General features: G+C 41.6%; 1 protein-coding gene across 2 annotated transcripts in view; it reads left to right on the top strand.

The window, feature by feature from the left end:
- Nucleotides 1-4,664: 4,664 nt before the first annotated feature.
- The window catches only part of LOC112220188 (zinc finger protein 385B-like), a 150,988-nt gene continuing 139,340 nt past the window's right edge, over nt 4,665-16,312 (top strand). Inside the window, exon 1 of one of the 2 annotated variants that reach the window (XM_042324151.1) lies at nt 4,665-4,845. The gene's annotated coding sequence lies outside the window, so the exon portion shown is untranslated. The remainder of the gene's footprint in view (nt 4,846-16,312) is intronic. The other variant, XM_042324150.1, reaches the window with a different exon arrangement.

The raw sequence follows: 16,312 nt of genomic DNA, 5'->3' as shown, positions 1-16,312 counted from the left end.
CTTGATTGTCTGTAGACCCTGCCAGATATGTCTCGTGTCTGAGCCATTGAATTGCGACTCCACTTGCTCTCTATACTAACATTTTGCCTGTTTGATTGTCTTACAGAGGGAATAACTGCACTGTTTGTATTCGGCCATATTTCCAGTCACCTTGCCATGTTTAAATGCAGTGGTTTGCACTTTCAGTTTTGCGCAAATGCTGCCATCTATCCATGGTTTCTGGTTAGTGTAGGTTTTAATAGTCACAGTTGGTACAACATTTCCTATACATTTCCTGATAGACAAATACACCGACATGGTGACTGAGTTTATATGTAATGCTCGGAAGCTACCCAGAACATATCCCAGTTTGCATGATCGAAACAGTCTTGAAGCATGGATTCCAATTGGTCAGACCAGCAATAGTCCTTAGCATGGGTAGTTCCTGTTTGAGTTTCTGCCTACAGGAAGGGAAGAGCAAAATGGAGTCGTGTTGAGATTTGCCAAAGGGAGGGTGGGGGAGGGGGCCTTTAGCCATTCCGGAAGTTGGAGTAGCAGTGGTCGAGTGTTTTAGCAGCGCGAGTGCTACAGTCAACGTGTTGATAGATTTTTTTGTAAAATGTTCCTCAAATTTGCTTTGTTAAAATCTCCAGCTACAATAAAAGCTATCTCAGGATATGTGGTCTCCAGTTTGCATAGTCCAGTGAAGCTATTTTTAGGGCCGTCGCGGTACTGGCTTGAGGGGGAATATACACGGCTGTGTCTATAACCAAAGAGAATTCTCTTGGGAGGTAATACGGTCGGCGTTTAATTGTGAGGTATTCTAGGTCACGTGAACAAAATCACACCATGAGTAGTTAATCATGAAACATACACCCCCGCCCTTCTTCTTCCCAGAGAGATATTTATTACTGTCTAAGCGATGGACTGAGAAGCCACCTGGCTGTATTGACTCAGACAGTACTGTATATCCTGAGAGAGCCATGTTTCCGAAAAAACAGAGTAAGTTACAATCCCTGATGTCTCTCTGGAAGGAAATCCTCAGCCTGAGCTCGTCAACATTACTATCCAGAGACTGAACATGAGCGAGTAATATACTCGGAAGCGGGTATGGTAGTATCGCTGGTATGTGCGCCTCCTGAGTCGAACTCCAGCGCACTCCAGGAAGTCCACTCCGAATACCTCCTCTCCGCCGGTGTTCTTTGGGATCGGCTTCTGGAATCATTTAAATTTCCCTGGGGGGTACGAACAAAGGATCCGATTCGGGAAAGTCGTAATCGTGGACATATTGCTAGAAATGCTTGTGAGTTACCGCCACTCTGATATACAAAAGTTATTCTCAGCTGAATGCAATAACACAAAAAAAATCTGAGATAGTAATGTAAGAAATAACACATAAACAAAAATACTGCGAAGTATTGAAGCCAAATACATCAATTTGAAGTGGTGTCCACATACTTTTATATATTCAGTTGAAATTGTAAGTTTACATATACCATAGCCAAATACATTTAAGCTCAGTTTTTAACAATTCCTGACATTTAATCTGAGTAAAAATTGACTGTCTTAGATCAGTTAGGATCACCACTTTATTTTAAGAATGTGAAATTTCAGAATAATAGTACATAGAATTATTTATTTCAGCTTTTCAGAGTGCTGTTAATTTCAGCTATTTCGTTCATCACATTACCAGTGGGTCAGAAGCTTACATACACTCAATTAGTATTTGGTAGCATTGCCTTTAAATGGTTTAACTTGGGTCAAAGGTTTCGGGTAGCCTTCCACAAGCTTCCCACAATAAGTTGGGTGTATTTTGGCACATTCTTCCTGACAGAGCTAGTGTAACTGAATCAGGTTTGTAGGCCTCCTTGCTCGCACACGCTTTTTCAGTTCTGTCCACAAATTTTCTATGGGATTGAGGTCAGGGCTTTGTGATGGCCACTCCAATACCTTGACTTTGTGGTCCTTAAGCCATTGTGCCACAATTTTGGACGTATGCTTGGGGTCATTGTCCATTTGGAAGACCCATTTGTGACCAAGCTTTAACTTCCTGACTGATGTCTTGAGATGTTGCTTCAATATATCCACATAATTTTCTATCCTCATGATGCCATCTGTTTTGTGAAGTGCACTAGTCCCTCCTACAGAAAAGCACCCCCACAACATGATGCTGCCACCCCCGTGCTTCACAGTTGGGATGGTGTTTTTCGACTTGCAAGGCTCCCCCTTTTCCTCCAATCATAACGATGGTCATTATGGCCAAACAGTTCTATTTTTGTTTCATCAGACCAGAGGACATTTCTCCAAAAGTACGACCTTTGTCCCCATGTGCAGTTGCAAACTCTAGTCTGGCATTTTATTCCGGTTTTTGAGCAGTGGCTTCTTCCTTGCTGAGCGGCCTTTCAGGTTATGTCGATATAGGACTCGTTTTACTGTGGATATATATACTTTTGTACCTGTTTCCTCCAGCACATCACAAGGTCCTTGGCAGTTGTTCTGGGATTGATTTGCACTTTTCGCACCAAAGTACGTTCATCTCTAGGAGACAAAACATGTCTCCTTGCTGAGCAGTATGATGGCTGCGTGGTCCCATGGTGTTGATACTTGCGTACTATTGTTTGTACAGATGATTGTGGTAGCTTCAGGCGATGAACCAGACTTTTTTTAAAGTCTTGGCTGATTTCTTTAGATTTTTCCATCATGTCAAGCAAAGAGGCACTGAGTTTGAAGGTAGGCCTTGAAATACATCCACAGGTACCTCCAATTGACTCAAATGATGTCAATTAGCCTATCAGAAGCTTCTAAAGCCATGACATAATTTTCTGGATTTTCGTAGCTGTTTAAAGGCACAGTCAACTTAGTGTATGTAAACTTCTGACCCACTGGAATTGTGATACAGTGAATTATAAGTGAAATTATTTGTCTGCAAACAATTGTTGGAAAAATGACTTGTCTCATGCACAAAGTAGATGTCCTAACTGACTTGCCAAAACTATAATTTGTTAACAAGTAATTTGGGGAGTATTTGAAAATCTAGCTTTAATGACTTTAACCTAAACTTCCGACTTCAACTATATAGTGTATCTGCAGACATACATGGAAAGCAAATTTGCTAAATCATAGTTAAAGTGTGGGTCTGGTCTGATGTGACATTTATGCTTAAATCCAAAAATGACCAAAACATGGGCTGAAACATCATATTCATAATCAGTGAAGACATCTCATGGATACATTCACAACCTAAAATTGACACTACTCCACATGGCACACAAGAATTCTAAAGGAAAACACACAAAATCCAATTTAATTTGTTTCATCTTTCAGTCCAGACCTTTAAGGCCAGGCGTCCCGCTAAAGAGACAACTTCCGATTAAAATGGAGGGCCCGCAATTCAAATAAATAATCATAAAAATTATGGATATTAAACATTTAGGAACATACAAGTGTCTTATATTGGTTAAAAGCTTATTATTTTTAATCTAACTGCACTGCCTGATTTACAATACGCTTTACAGCGAAAGCATGTAAAGCATTTTTTTGCCCTGCGATTGTTTGAGAACGGCGCCCCACATCAAAATATTTTTCCATCAGCACAAGTTTCACAAATTCACAGATAGTGGTTAAATATTCACTTACTTTTTGAAAATCTTCCTCTGGTATGTCATCCAAAGGGGCCCAGCTACAACATGTTGTGTCGTTTTGTTAGATAAAATCCTTCTTTATATCCCCAAAAGTCTGTTTAGTTCGTGCCATCTATTTGAGTAATCCACTTTTTCAACATGCAAAGAAAGGAATCCAAAAAGCTACCGCTAAACTTTGTTAAAACAAGTCAAAATACATTTCTATGTAATCCTCAGGTATCCTAAAATGTAATTAAATTATACTATTTCATATGGAAAGAAGTATGTTCAATAGATATTAGCAGCTGCGCGTCATCTTCGTCACGCATGGATAGACTGATTTCCAAAGCTGTATCCCAGTACTAAAACTCATAATTCCTCTTTGGGAAGAAACCAGCCTGAAACATTGAACAAAGACTACTGACATCCAGTGGAAGCCATAGGAATTGCATACTAGGAGCTAGATAAACATTTTTCCCTATATGTTCTAATGGAAGAGCATGGGCTCTCAAAAAAAAAATTGGGTTGGTTTTCTCCTCCCATATCTACTGTGTTATAGTCTCCTACATTATTCTAAAATTTCTACAAACTTCAGAGTGTTTTCTTTCCAATGGTACCAATTATATGCATTTCCTGGCTCCAGGGCCTGAGCAACAGGCAGTTTACTTTGGGCACGTCAGTCAGGCAGAAATTAAGAAAAATAGACCCTAGCCTGAGGAGGTTTTTAATGCTCTGATTTCTCCACTTTCACAGGACATATTCTATTCAATAATTTTGAATGGTGTAAAATGTTTTTGAATGAGACACAGGACATGTCACATGTATCAGTTTGTAGCCTATTGTTGATTTATGTATTATTTATTTTATTTAATTAATATCTTATCATATAGGCTATATCTCATATGCGGGTTTGGATGAGGCTGGGATACCTTGTTAGCGTCCCAACTATCTGACCATCAGATGCATAATCTCTAACACGTTATCACATCAAGATCACTTATTTTGTCATTAAACCGCACATAAGGGCACGGCGCAGTCAAGGAGAAAAAGTAGGACAACCGTCTGGTAAGGTAGTACAGTAGCCCCCTGAATGCTGCGGGTGAGCATGCGTAGAAAGATTGCAACCCAACATGAATCACATCGCCGTCCAACATTTGGAGCGAACAACAACGCACCGTTATCATCAGGTTTTGACTCGGCATTCCACTGGCATCTGTTGGAAAATTTGCCTATCACTTGTCCGCAGGTAAGGATATATAACGTTTATTTAAATAGCTTGACAAATGCAGTGCGCAAGTTTTGTACTTACTTCTACCCTGGCTGTTGATCGGAAAGAGTAACTTTAATGTCAAAGAGAAATGTCAAGCAGCGTTTTTAATGTATGTTATGGCTGTTTTGTTCAAGAGCGAATAATCTGTCCGTGCACAAAGAAATCATATGATAATGTGCCTGACCTGATACACTGTTCAAACTTATCCGGTCTATTTCAGGACATATCCTACCTGGTAATACATTAAGACAGTCTACAGTAGTGCATTTTGTTCCACCCAAGAATTGGGATCTTGGTTATAGTTGACAGCATGATGATATATGTTCTGGTATTTCTGGCTTTGTGAACCTTTGGCGTCATAAAATCGAAAAGCTATCAGTTTGTTTTGTGTAAGAGCTCAATTATGAAAAAAAGGTGTTTTGCGACACTCAAACTTTTCACTCAATGGGGGGATTCAGATACTGTAGATTTCAGCCACGTTTTGAGTTTAATCCTCTCTGGTCCATCTCAGTCTGGTCTATCTATATAGTATAAATATGTATCCAGATACATACCTTTCATTAAAAGCTTTCCTGCTGTGCTTGGACACTTGGACCAACCTACATTATCAGGAGTGCTGTTCTCTTTGTATTTTGTAATTGACAACAAGTGTGTGTCAAATTTAGCACTCACCAGTCCATTGAGAGCGAGAGAGAGTGTGTAAAACGTAACACCTTTTTAAACAGATTACAGTTGTCCTCACAAAAGAAAGAAGAAAATGTTCTACTTTGGTGAAGGTGCCAAGTTCACATAATTCCACTGTTAGCTGGTTATGTGTTGCTATTTCTTCGGTATCAAACAAGTCACACATGGAAAAAATGACTCATTTAACATATCTCAAGCACTGTGTCAGAAGCATTCAGATCATTGAAGAATACTAATGTAATGCAGCTCATGCTGTTTGGTATAGAGGGCAAACACCTCTTGACCTCCCAAGAGGTGTTTGCAAATGTGTGAATATGGAGCAAGATTCATATTTGTATTACCAGGTAAGGATCTGTTTTGTATATATGTTATGTAGATCATTAGTAGGTTTGTAATGCTGCCAGAGCGCAGGGCAGCGGATCTCCCTTCATTTTTTCAATTTGAGAATACATGAAGCTGGTAAAACTATTTACTTAAAAATGATAGAATGACAAACTAAATAAATATGTATAGCAGCCAAGAGGTAGGCCTAGCTACAAGGTGGTTTCTTCCTTGTCTTCTCTATGGTGGTGAAGGGAATGATGAAGAACTATAGGCTATTTGTGTGAACTGCGGAGGCCCGTCACATGCTTGACCACTTTGGCCAATCAGAACGTTGATAAAAAGCTGCTGTTTTCGGGGCGTTCCGACATGTGGGCATTTCTGCATCTGCAGTAACCCCTCTTTATACTTCAACTGGCTAATTTTTAATTTAGGACAGGTGGGAGGAGAGGGTGTTCCAGTACAGTAAGTGGTGTTAATGCACAATAATGTTGGATGCCAGCCACCGATAAACCCCAGGCTCTGTCGTAACCGGCCGCGACCGGGAGGTCTGTGGGGCGACGCACAATTGGCCTAGCGTTGTCCAGGTTAGGGAGGGGTTGGCCGGTAGGGATATCCTTGTCTCATCACGCACCAGCAACTCCTGTGGCGGGCCGGGCGCAGTGCGCGCTAATCAAGGTTGTCAGGTGCACGGTGTTTCCTCCGACACACTGGTGCGGCTGGCTTCCGGGTTGGATGCGCGCTGTGTTAAGGAGCAGTGCGGCTTGGTTGGGTGGTGTATCGGAGGACACATGACTTTCAACCTTCGTCTCTCCCGAGCCCGTACGGGAGTTGTAGCGATGAGACAAGATAGTAGCTACTAAAACAATTGGATACCATGAAATTGGGGAGAAAACGGGGTAAAAAAAAAAGAAAAGAAGAAAAAAAAGAAGGGGCGGAGGCGACTACGGTAGCTAGCTTTCTGTACACTGGTAGACAGTGTCCTTCGCCCCTGCCTGTCAGGCACTGTTTTCCCACAGTTCTGTTAACAACAGCGAGGGCAGGTGCTCGCCACGCGGGAGCGAAGGACACTGTGTGCTAGCTTAGCCAGCTAGTCCTAAGGAGGACTCTAGTACACAGCAGCTGGGAGGTGAGCAAGCTAACAAGCATACTGTGTCACTAACTATCAAGCTAGCTAGTATACGGTGTTGCCCAAGCCTCGTGTGCTAGAGGGAGACGGTGATGACCTGTAGACAGTGTACTTCACCCCCGCCTGTCGCAGACAGTTTTCTCTGGTACACAGCAGGCAGGAGCGACACAGTGTGCTAGCTAGCTAACTAGAAAGCTAGCACGCTGTGTCGCTAACTAGCAAGCTATCTAGTAAACTAGCATACGGTGTCACCCTAGGCTCCTGTCTGCTGTGCTAGTGGGAGGCAGGGACGACTGGAAGAGAGTGTCCTTCGTCCCAGCCTATCGTGCACTGTAATTCCACAGTTCTGTTAATGACTGAGGGCAGGTGGGAGGGAAGGACACTGTCTACTGGTGTCGCTCCTGCTAGATAGCAAGGAGGACTCCAGTAGGCAGGGGCGAAAAACTCAGATAATACTTTTATTTCCACACCATTCTGCTGAGGACACCCACACCGGAGTGATCACATCAAAGCCCAAGGAGCCTGAACATCTCTGGATGTTGCTTGGGATATTTAGCCTATATTCACTATTGGTTGAGATGCAGGCCCTGTTCTAGCTTGTTATGTTAGGGTGGGCAATTGAAAGTGTGAATGCATTTAGGTTATAGAACAACAGGTTTTTACCTCATCAGCTCGGGGATTCGATCCAGCAACCTTTCGGCTCCTGGCCCAACGCTCTAACCACTAGGCTACCTGCTGCTCCAAGATTCGTTCCCATACCAGGAGTCGAATCTGGGCCGCCAGGGTAAAAACCACGAATCCTAACCGCTAGACCATATGGGAAATGCATGAATACACCACACCAAAAGCTTGATTTTTATGGGTGTTTTAAAACGATTTTCCTGCAATTCTATGTCGTAAAGATTTATGTTTACTACTTGGCCAATTGATTTGATAGGTGGGAAATGTTCTTGTTACTTATGCTCATGCTAGTCACATTAGCTCAACAGTCCCAAGGGTGAAACACCAATCTGTAGAGATCCTTAAGAGGATTTATTAACCTCTAAAGGATCATTGCCCCCTAAAGCGCAACTCTAAATTGCGCGTAGATTCCTAAGTCATATTGGCCTTTCTCATGCATTTCAAAGATGATGGAACAAAAAATAATGCATGTTTTTGTCTTTGTATTATCTTTTACCAGATATGTGTCATTCTCCTACATTCATTTCACATTTCCACAAACTCCAAAGTGTTTCCTTTCAAATGGTATCAAGCATATGCATATCATTGCTTCAGGTCCTGAGCTACAGGCAGTTAGATTTGGGTATGTCATTTTAGGTGACATTTTAGAAAAAGGGTCCGGTCCTTTAAACAGTAACAGCAGCATAGGTGATGAGTCAAAATAGTTAGTGCAAAAAGGGTAAATGCAGATAGTTAACTATTTAGCAGTTTCCATTCCAAGTGGTGATGCTGCACGTCAAGATGCTCTCAATGGTGCAGCTGTAGAATGTTTTGAGGATCTGAGGGCCCATGCCAAATCTTTTCAGCATCCTGATGGGGAAGAGGTGTTGTCATGCCCTCTTCAGGACTGTGTTGGTGTGTGTGAACTAGGGCCGGGTGATATGGCCAAAATATCATATCTCTTTCTAAATTTAGTTTATGAATAGTGAGTGACCCTAGGGTGGCAGCACATACATTCTAAGTGATTCCAATGTGTCTTTTTCCATTCTGATTGTTTTATACTGTTCAGTTCAACTTCAACTGAAAATATTTTTTTGCATTTTCATCAACTTCTGCATTTCGGGCACTCATTTCAGTTCATTTCCACACTGCCACGTAGGGCTGCACGATATGGCCAAACAATCTAAGCTGTATTTCTAACCAAATGTTGCAATTGCGATGTTAATTGCGATTTAGAGCAACACACTTGGGTAAACTGTTGAAATAACGGAAATAGAATGATAATTCAAATTCTATAGTTAGAATATAATAGTGGGCATTTTCAATAGTGTTTGACATGACAACGAATGAAAATGAAGAGTAGGAAGCAAAGTGTTGATAAGCGTTTCCTTGTGGACTCTATAATCTTTGGATACATTTCATGTTTTCTCTTAGATACAAGATGTAGCTGAGATATTCTTGCTTCGCATATTCCTCTTTGATTTAGAAGATACTGTTGCAAAAACATGCTGATTTAGGTCAACACCATCACTGGTATTATCAGGCTGTATAGCTAATTGGGTTCGCTCTGACTCAGTACAAGTATTAGCTAGCTAGCAATTAGCATTAGCAATTAGTATGGACTATTAGCGGCTAACAATATTGTATTCGGCAAGTTGGGCATCAATCTAGCTGTTTCCAGATGTAAGAAGTCACAAACTAATAGTGTAATTACAGAATGCTAGTGGATTTACCGTTGAAGTCAGAAGTTTACATATACCTTAACCAAATACATTTAAACTCAGTTTTCACAATTCCTGACATTTTAATACTAGTAAAAATTCCCGGTCTTAGGATCACCACTTTATTTTAAGAAAGTGAAATGTCAGAATAATAGTAGAGAGAATAATTTATTTAAGCTTTTATTTCTTTCATCACATTCCCAGTGGGTCAGAAGTTTACATACTCTCAATAAGTATTAGGTAGCATTGCCTTTAAATTGTTTAACTTGGGTCAAACGTTTTGGGTAGCCTTCCACAAGCTTCCCACGATAGGTTGGGCCCATTCCTCCTGACAGAGCTGGTGTAACTGAGTCAGTTTTGTAGGCCTCCTTGCTCACACACGCTTTTTCTGTCCTGCCCACACATTTTCTATGGGATTTAGGTCGGGGCTTTGTGATGGCCACTCCAATACCTTGACTTTGTTGTTTTTAAGCCATTTTGCCACAACTTTGGAAGTATGCTTGGGGTCATTGTCCATTTGGAAGACCCATTTGTGACCAAGCTTTAACTTCCTGACTGATGTCTTGAGATGTTGCTTCAATACATTCTCAGAATTTTCCGTTCTCATGATGCCATGTATTTTGTGAAGTGCACCAGTCCCTCCTGCAGCAAAGCACCCCCACAACATGATGCTGCCACCCCCGTGCTTCACGGTTGGGATGGTGTTCTTCGGCTTGCAAGCATTCCTCTATTTCCTCCAAAAATAACGATTGTCAAACATTTCTCCAAATGTACGATCTTTGTCCCCATGTGTAGTTGCAAACTGTAGTCCGTTTTTTGAGCAGTGGCTTCTTCTTTGCTGAGCGGCCTTTCAGGTTATATCGATATAGGACGCATTTTACTGTGGATATAGATACTTCTGTACCTGTTTCCTCCAGCATCTTCACAAGGTCCTTTGCTGTTGTTCTGGGTTTGATTTGCACTTTTCGCACCAAAGCACATTAATCTCTAGGAGACAGTACGTGTCTCCTTGCTGAGCAGTATGATGGATGCGTGGTCCCATGGTGTTTATACTTATGTACTATTGTTTGTACAGATGATTGTGGTACCTTCAGGCATTTGGAAATTGCTCCCAAGGATGAACCAGACTTGTGGAGGGCTACACATTTTTTTCTGAGGTCTTGGCTGATTTCCTTTGATTTTCCCATGATGTCAAGCAAAGAGGCACCGAGTTTAAGGTAGTCCTTGAAATACATCCACAGGTACACCTCCAATTGACTCAAATGATGTCAATTAGCCTATCAGAAGCTTCTAAAGCCATGACATAATTTTCTGGCATTTTCCAAGCTGTTTAAAGACAGTCAACTTATTGTATGTAAACTTCTAACCCACTGGAATTGTGATACACTGAATTATAAGTGAAATAATCTGTCTGTAAACAATTGTTGTAAAAAGTACTTGTCATGCACAAATTAATGTCCTCACCGACTTGCCAAAACTATAGTTTGTTAACAAGACATTTGTGGAGTTATGACTCCAACCTAAGTGTATTTAAACTTCTGACTTCAACTGTCGTTAAAAGTGAAGACAGTTTGTTATGTGGTGATTTATGTGGGCACACAATCCAATTGGTTCGGATGTTGTAGATCAGTGTTTCCCAAACCTTTTTATAGTCCGGTACCCCTTAAAACATTCAACGTCCAACTACGTACCCCCCAAGCACCAGGGTCAGCATACTCTTAAATATATATTTTTTCCATCATTGTTAGCCTGCCACAAACACACAATACACTAAATGTATTTAACATAAGGATGAGTGAGTTTCTCACTTCCCACGCCCCGGATTGTGACAAAGAGCTCTTATAAGACCAGGGCACAAATAAGAATATAAATATTATCAATAATTTTGCTCTCTTATTTAGCAAAACCTTACTTGTTTATCAATAATTGTGAATAACTCACCACAGGTTAATGAGAAGGATGTGCTTGAAAGGATGCACAGAACTCTGCAATGTTGTATTGGAGAGAGTCTGTCTTAAATCATTTTCCACACACAGTCTATGCCTGTATTTAGTTTACATGCTAGTGTGGGTCGAGAATCCACTCTCACATAAACTCAGCAAGAAAAGAAACTGCCCTTTTTCAGGGCCCTGTCTTTCAAAGATAATTTGTAAAAATTCAAATAACTTCACAGATCTTCATTGTAAAGGGTTTTAACAATGTTTCCCATGCTTGTTCAATGAACCATAAACAATTAATGAACATGTACCTGTGGAACGGTCATTAAGACACTAACAGCTTACAGACGGTAGGCAATTAAGGTCACAGTTAGGAAACTTAGGACACCAAAGAGGCCTTTCTACTGACACTGAAAAACACCAAAAGAAAGATGCCCAGGGTCCCTGCGTGAACATGCCTTTGCATGCCGCAAGGAGGCATGAGGACTGCAGATGTGGCCAGGGCAATAAATTGCAATGTTCGTACTGTGAGACACCTAAGACAGCGCAACAGGGAGACAGGACGGACAGCTGATTGTCCTCGCAGTGGCAGACCACGTTTTACAACAACTGCACAAGATCTGTAAAAAAATAAACGCAGGTGACAGTGAGAGGACTTTTTTCTTTTTTTGCTGAGTTTAGGCACGTGGTTGCAAAAAGCATGTGTCATTCACTTCATTGGGATAGGGGTCAGCATTTTCACTTTTGGATGAATAGCGTGCCCAGAGTGAACTGCTTCCTACTCAGTCCTGGATGCTAATATATGCATATTAGTATTGGAATACAAAACACTCTGAAGTTTCTAAAACTGTTTGAATGATGTCTATGAGTATAACAGAACTCATATGGCAGGCAAAAACCAGAGAAGAAATCCAAACAGGAAGTGGGAAATCTGAGGTTTGTAGTTTTTGAACTCAGCCCCTATTGAATTCACAGTGGGATATGGGTTATGTTGCACTTCCTAAGGCTTCCACTAGATGTCAACCGTCTTTAGAACGTTGTTTCAGGCTTCTCATGTGAAGGGGGGCCGGATGGGAGCTGTTTGACTAAGGGGTCTGCCAGCAGCCTTGTTCTCAGTCACGCGCATTTCACATGAGGTATCTCTCGTTCCATTGCTTTTCTACAGACAATAGAATTCTCCGGTTGGAACATTATTGAACATTTATGATAAAAACATCCCAAAGATTGATTCTATACTTAGTTTGACAAGTTTCTTCGAACTTTTTGTCCGACTGCATCTGAACGCGCTTTTGGTATTGTTTACCAAATGCCCAACAAAAGAAGCTATTTGGACATAAATGATTAACATTATCGAACAAAACAAACATTTATTGTGGAACTGCGATTCCTGGGAGTGCATTCTGATGAAGATCATCAAAGCTAAGTGAATATTTATAATGCTATTTTTTTACTAATATTGACTGCGCAACATGGCGGATATTTCTTTTGGCTGGTTTGGGCTCTGAGCGCCGTTCTCAGATTATGCTTTTTCCGTAAGGTTTTTTAAAAATCTGACACACTTCTCCTTAAAGCAACCGCTGTATCTAAAGTTCCATGCGTAACACTTGAATTTTCATCAATGTTTATAATGAGTATTTCTGTGAATTCGTGTGGCTCTCTGCAATATCACTGCATGTTTTGGAACTACTGAACATAACACGCCAATGTAAAATTTACCAAACAAAACATACATGTATTGTGTAACATGAAGTCCTATGAGTGTCATCTGATGAAGATCATCAAAGGTTAGTGATTTAATTTTATCTCTCTGTGCTTTTTGTGACTCCTCTCTTTGGCTGGAAAAAATGGCTGGGTTTTTCTGTGAGCTGGTGGTGACCTGACATAATTGTTTCTGGAGCTTTTGCTGTAAAGCATTTTTGAAATCAGACACGGTGGCTGGATTAATGAGAATGTTATCTTTAAAATTGTGCCTAATACTTGTATGTTTGAGAAATTCGATTTATGAGATTTCTGTTGATTTGTATTTGGCGCCCTGCAATTTCATTGGCTTTTGGCGAGCGGAACCCCACTCCTGGACAGGTTAACAGTGCGATTTGCCAAGGCAGGATACTGAGCGCAGCCCAATCCAGAAATCAGGCAGTGGCTTCTGATTAAATACAATTTTCACAGAACCGCTTGTTACAATTTCGATGAGGCTCTCTTGTTCAGATATCGGTAAGTGGACTGGAGGCAGGGCATGAAAGGGATAACTAATCTCAGACAGAGAAGAGCTCCAACTTCTTAATCATAGCCTCAATGTTGTCCCGCACATTGAATATAGTCCCTCTAATCCTAGATTCAGATCATTCAGGTGAGAAAAAAGATCACGAGATAGACCAGTCGTGTGAGAAACTCGTAATTTACGCAAGTTGTTAGACAATTGAAAATTATGGTCAGTAAATAACTTTAAGCTCGTCTCTCAATTAAAAAACTTTTCCCCTTGATAACCAGCATTACATGGTTACTGCCGATATCATTGCATTGTGCAGAAAATACTTGAGAGTTCAGGTACTTTGCTTTAAACAAAGTTAACCAATTTCACTGTAGTGTCCAAAACGTCTTTCAAGCTGTCAGGCATTCCCTTGGCAGCAAGAGCTTTTCAGTGGATGCTGCAGTGTACCCAAGTAGCGTCAGGAGCAACTGCTTGCATGTACAGACACCAACACATCTTGACCACCAAATTCCATTTGATGTCACAAAGCTGTCCAGTACTTTAAAAATAACGTCCTGGTTTCCAGTGGTTTGCAGAAGAGGATGTTTTCCTTAATTGACCCCCCATAAGTGTAACGGACAAATACCAGGAGCTGTGCCAAGCCTGCCACGTCTGACTCATCCAGCTGTAACGCATATAATTTACTGGCTTGTATGCGAAGCAGTAATTGTTTCAAAACATCTCCTGCCATGTCACTGATGCGTCGTGATACAGTGTTGTTTGATGAAGGAATTGTCTGCATAGTTTTTTGTGCCAGCCATATTTGTGGCAGTAGGAATATTTTAGTCCTCCACAAATCAAATCAAATTTATTTGTCACATACACGTGGTTAGCAGATGTTAATGCGAGTGTAGCGAAATGCTTCTAGTTCCGACAATGCAGTAATAACCAACGAGTAATCTAACTTAACAATTCCAAAACTACTACCTTATACACACAAGTGTAAAGGGATAAAGAATATGTACATAAAGATATGAATGAGTGATGGTACAGAACGGCATAGGCAAGATGCAGTGGATGTTATCAAGTACAGTATATACATATTTTTTCTTTATTTAACTAGGCAAGTTAGTTAAGAACAAATTCTTATTTTCAATGACAGCCTAGGAACAGTGGGTTAACTGCCTGTACAGATGCAGAATGACAGATTTATACCTTGTCAACTCAGGGATTAGAATTTGTAACCTTCCGGTTACTAGTCCAACACTCTAACCACTAGGCTACCCTGCCGCCCCAGGGTATGAGATGAGTAATGTAGGGTATGTAAACAAAGTGGCATAGTTTAAAGTGGCTAGTGATACATGTATTACATAAAGGTGCAGTAGATGATATAGGAGTACAGTATATACATATATATATGAGATGAATAATGTAGGGTATGTAAACATTATATTAAGTAGCATTGTTTAAAGTGACTAGTGATATATTTTACATCAATTCCCATTATTAAAGTGGCTGGAGTTGAGTCAATCTGTTTAACAGTCTGGTGGCCTTGAGATAGAAGCTGTTTTTCAGTCTCTCGGTCCCTGCTTTGATGCACCTGTACTGACCTCGCCTTCTGGATGATAGCGGGGTGAACAGGCAGTGGCTCGGGTGGTTGTTGTCCTTGATGATCTTTATGCCCTTCCTGTGACATTGGGTGGTGTAGGTGTCCTGGAGGGCAGGTAGTTTGCCCCCGGTGATGCGTTGTGCAGACCTCACTACCCTCTGGAGAGCCTTACGGTTGTGGGTGGAGCAGTTACCGTACCAGGCGTTGATACAGCCCGACAGGATGCTCTCGATTGTGCATCTGTAGAAGTTTGAGTGCTTTTGGTGACAACCCGAATTTCCTCAGCCTCCTGAGGTTGAAGAGGCGCTGCTGCGCCTTCTTCACGATGCTGTCTGTGTGGGTGGACCAATTCAGTTTGTCTGTGATGTGTATGCCGAGGAACTTAAAACTTACTACCCTCTCCACTACTGTCCCATCGATGTGGATAGGGGGGTGCTCCCTCTGCTGTTTCCTGAAGTCCACAATTATCTCCTTTGTTTTGTTGACGTTGAGTGTGAGGTTATTTTCCTGACACCACACTCCGAGGGCCCTCACCTCCTCCCTGTAGATCGTCTCATCGTTGTTGGTAATCAAGCCTACCACTGTAGTGTCATCCGCAAACTTGATGATTGAGTTGGAGGCGTGCATGGACAGGCAGTCGTGGGTGAACAGGGAGTACAGGAGAGGGCTCAGAACGCACCCTTGTGGGTCCCCAGTGTTGAGGATCAGCGGGGTGGAGATGTTGTTACCTATCCTCGCCACCTGGGGGCGGCCCATCAGGAAGTCCAGTACCCAGTTGCACAGGGCGGAGACCCAGGGTCTCGAGCTTGATGCCAAGTTTGGAGGGTACTATGGTGTTAAATGATGAGCTGTAGTCGATGAACAGCATTCTCACGTAGGTATTGCTCTTGTCCAGATGGGTTAGGGCTGTGTGGTTGAGATTGCATCGTCTTTGGACCTATTGGGGCGGTAAGCAAATTGGAGTGGGTCTAGGGTGTCAGGTAGGGTGGAGGTGATATGGTCCTTGACTAGTCTCTCAAAGCACTTCATGATGACGGAAGTGAGTGCTACGGGGCGGAAGTCGTTTAGCTCAGTTACCTTAGCTTTCTTGGGAACAGGAACAATGGTGGCCCTCTTGAAGCATGTGGGAACAACAGACTGGGATAGGGATTGATTGAATATGTCCGTAAACACACCAGCCAGCTGGTTTGC

Source organism: Oncorhynchus tshawytscha, linkage group LG07 (assembly GCF_018296145.1).
Source record: "Oncorhynchus tshawytscha isolate Ot180627B linkage group LG07, Otsh_v2.0, whole genome shotgun sequence".
NCBI lineage: Eukaryota > Metazoa > Chordata > Actinopteri > Salmoniformes > Salmonidae > Oncorhynchus > Oncorhynchus tshawytscha.
The sequence above is the reverse complement of the archived record's forward strand: the minus strand, read 5'-3'. Positions and strand labels throughout refer to the sequence as shown.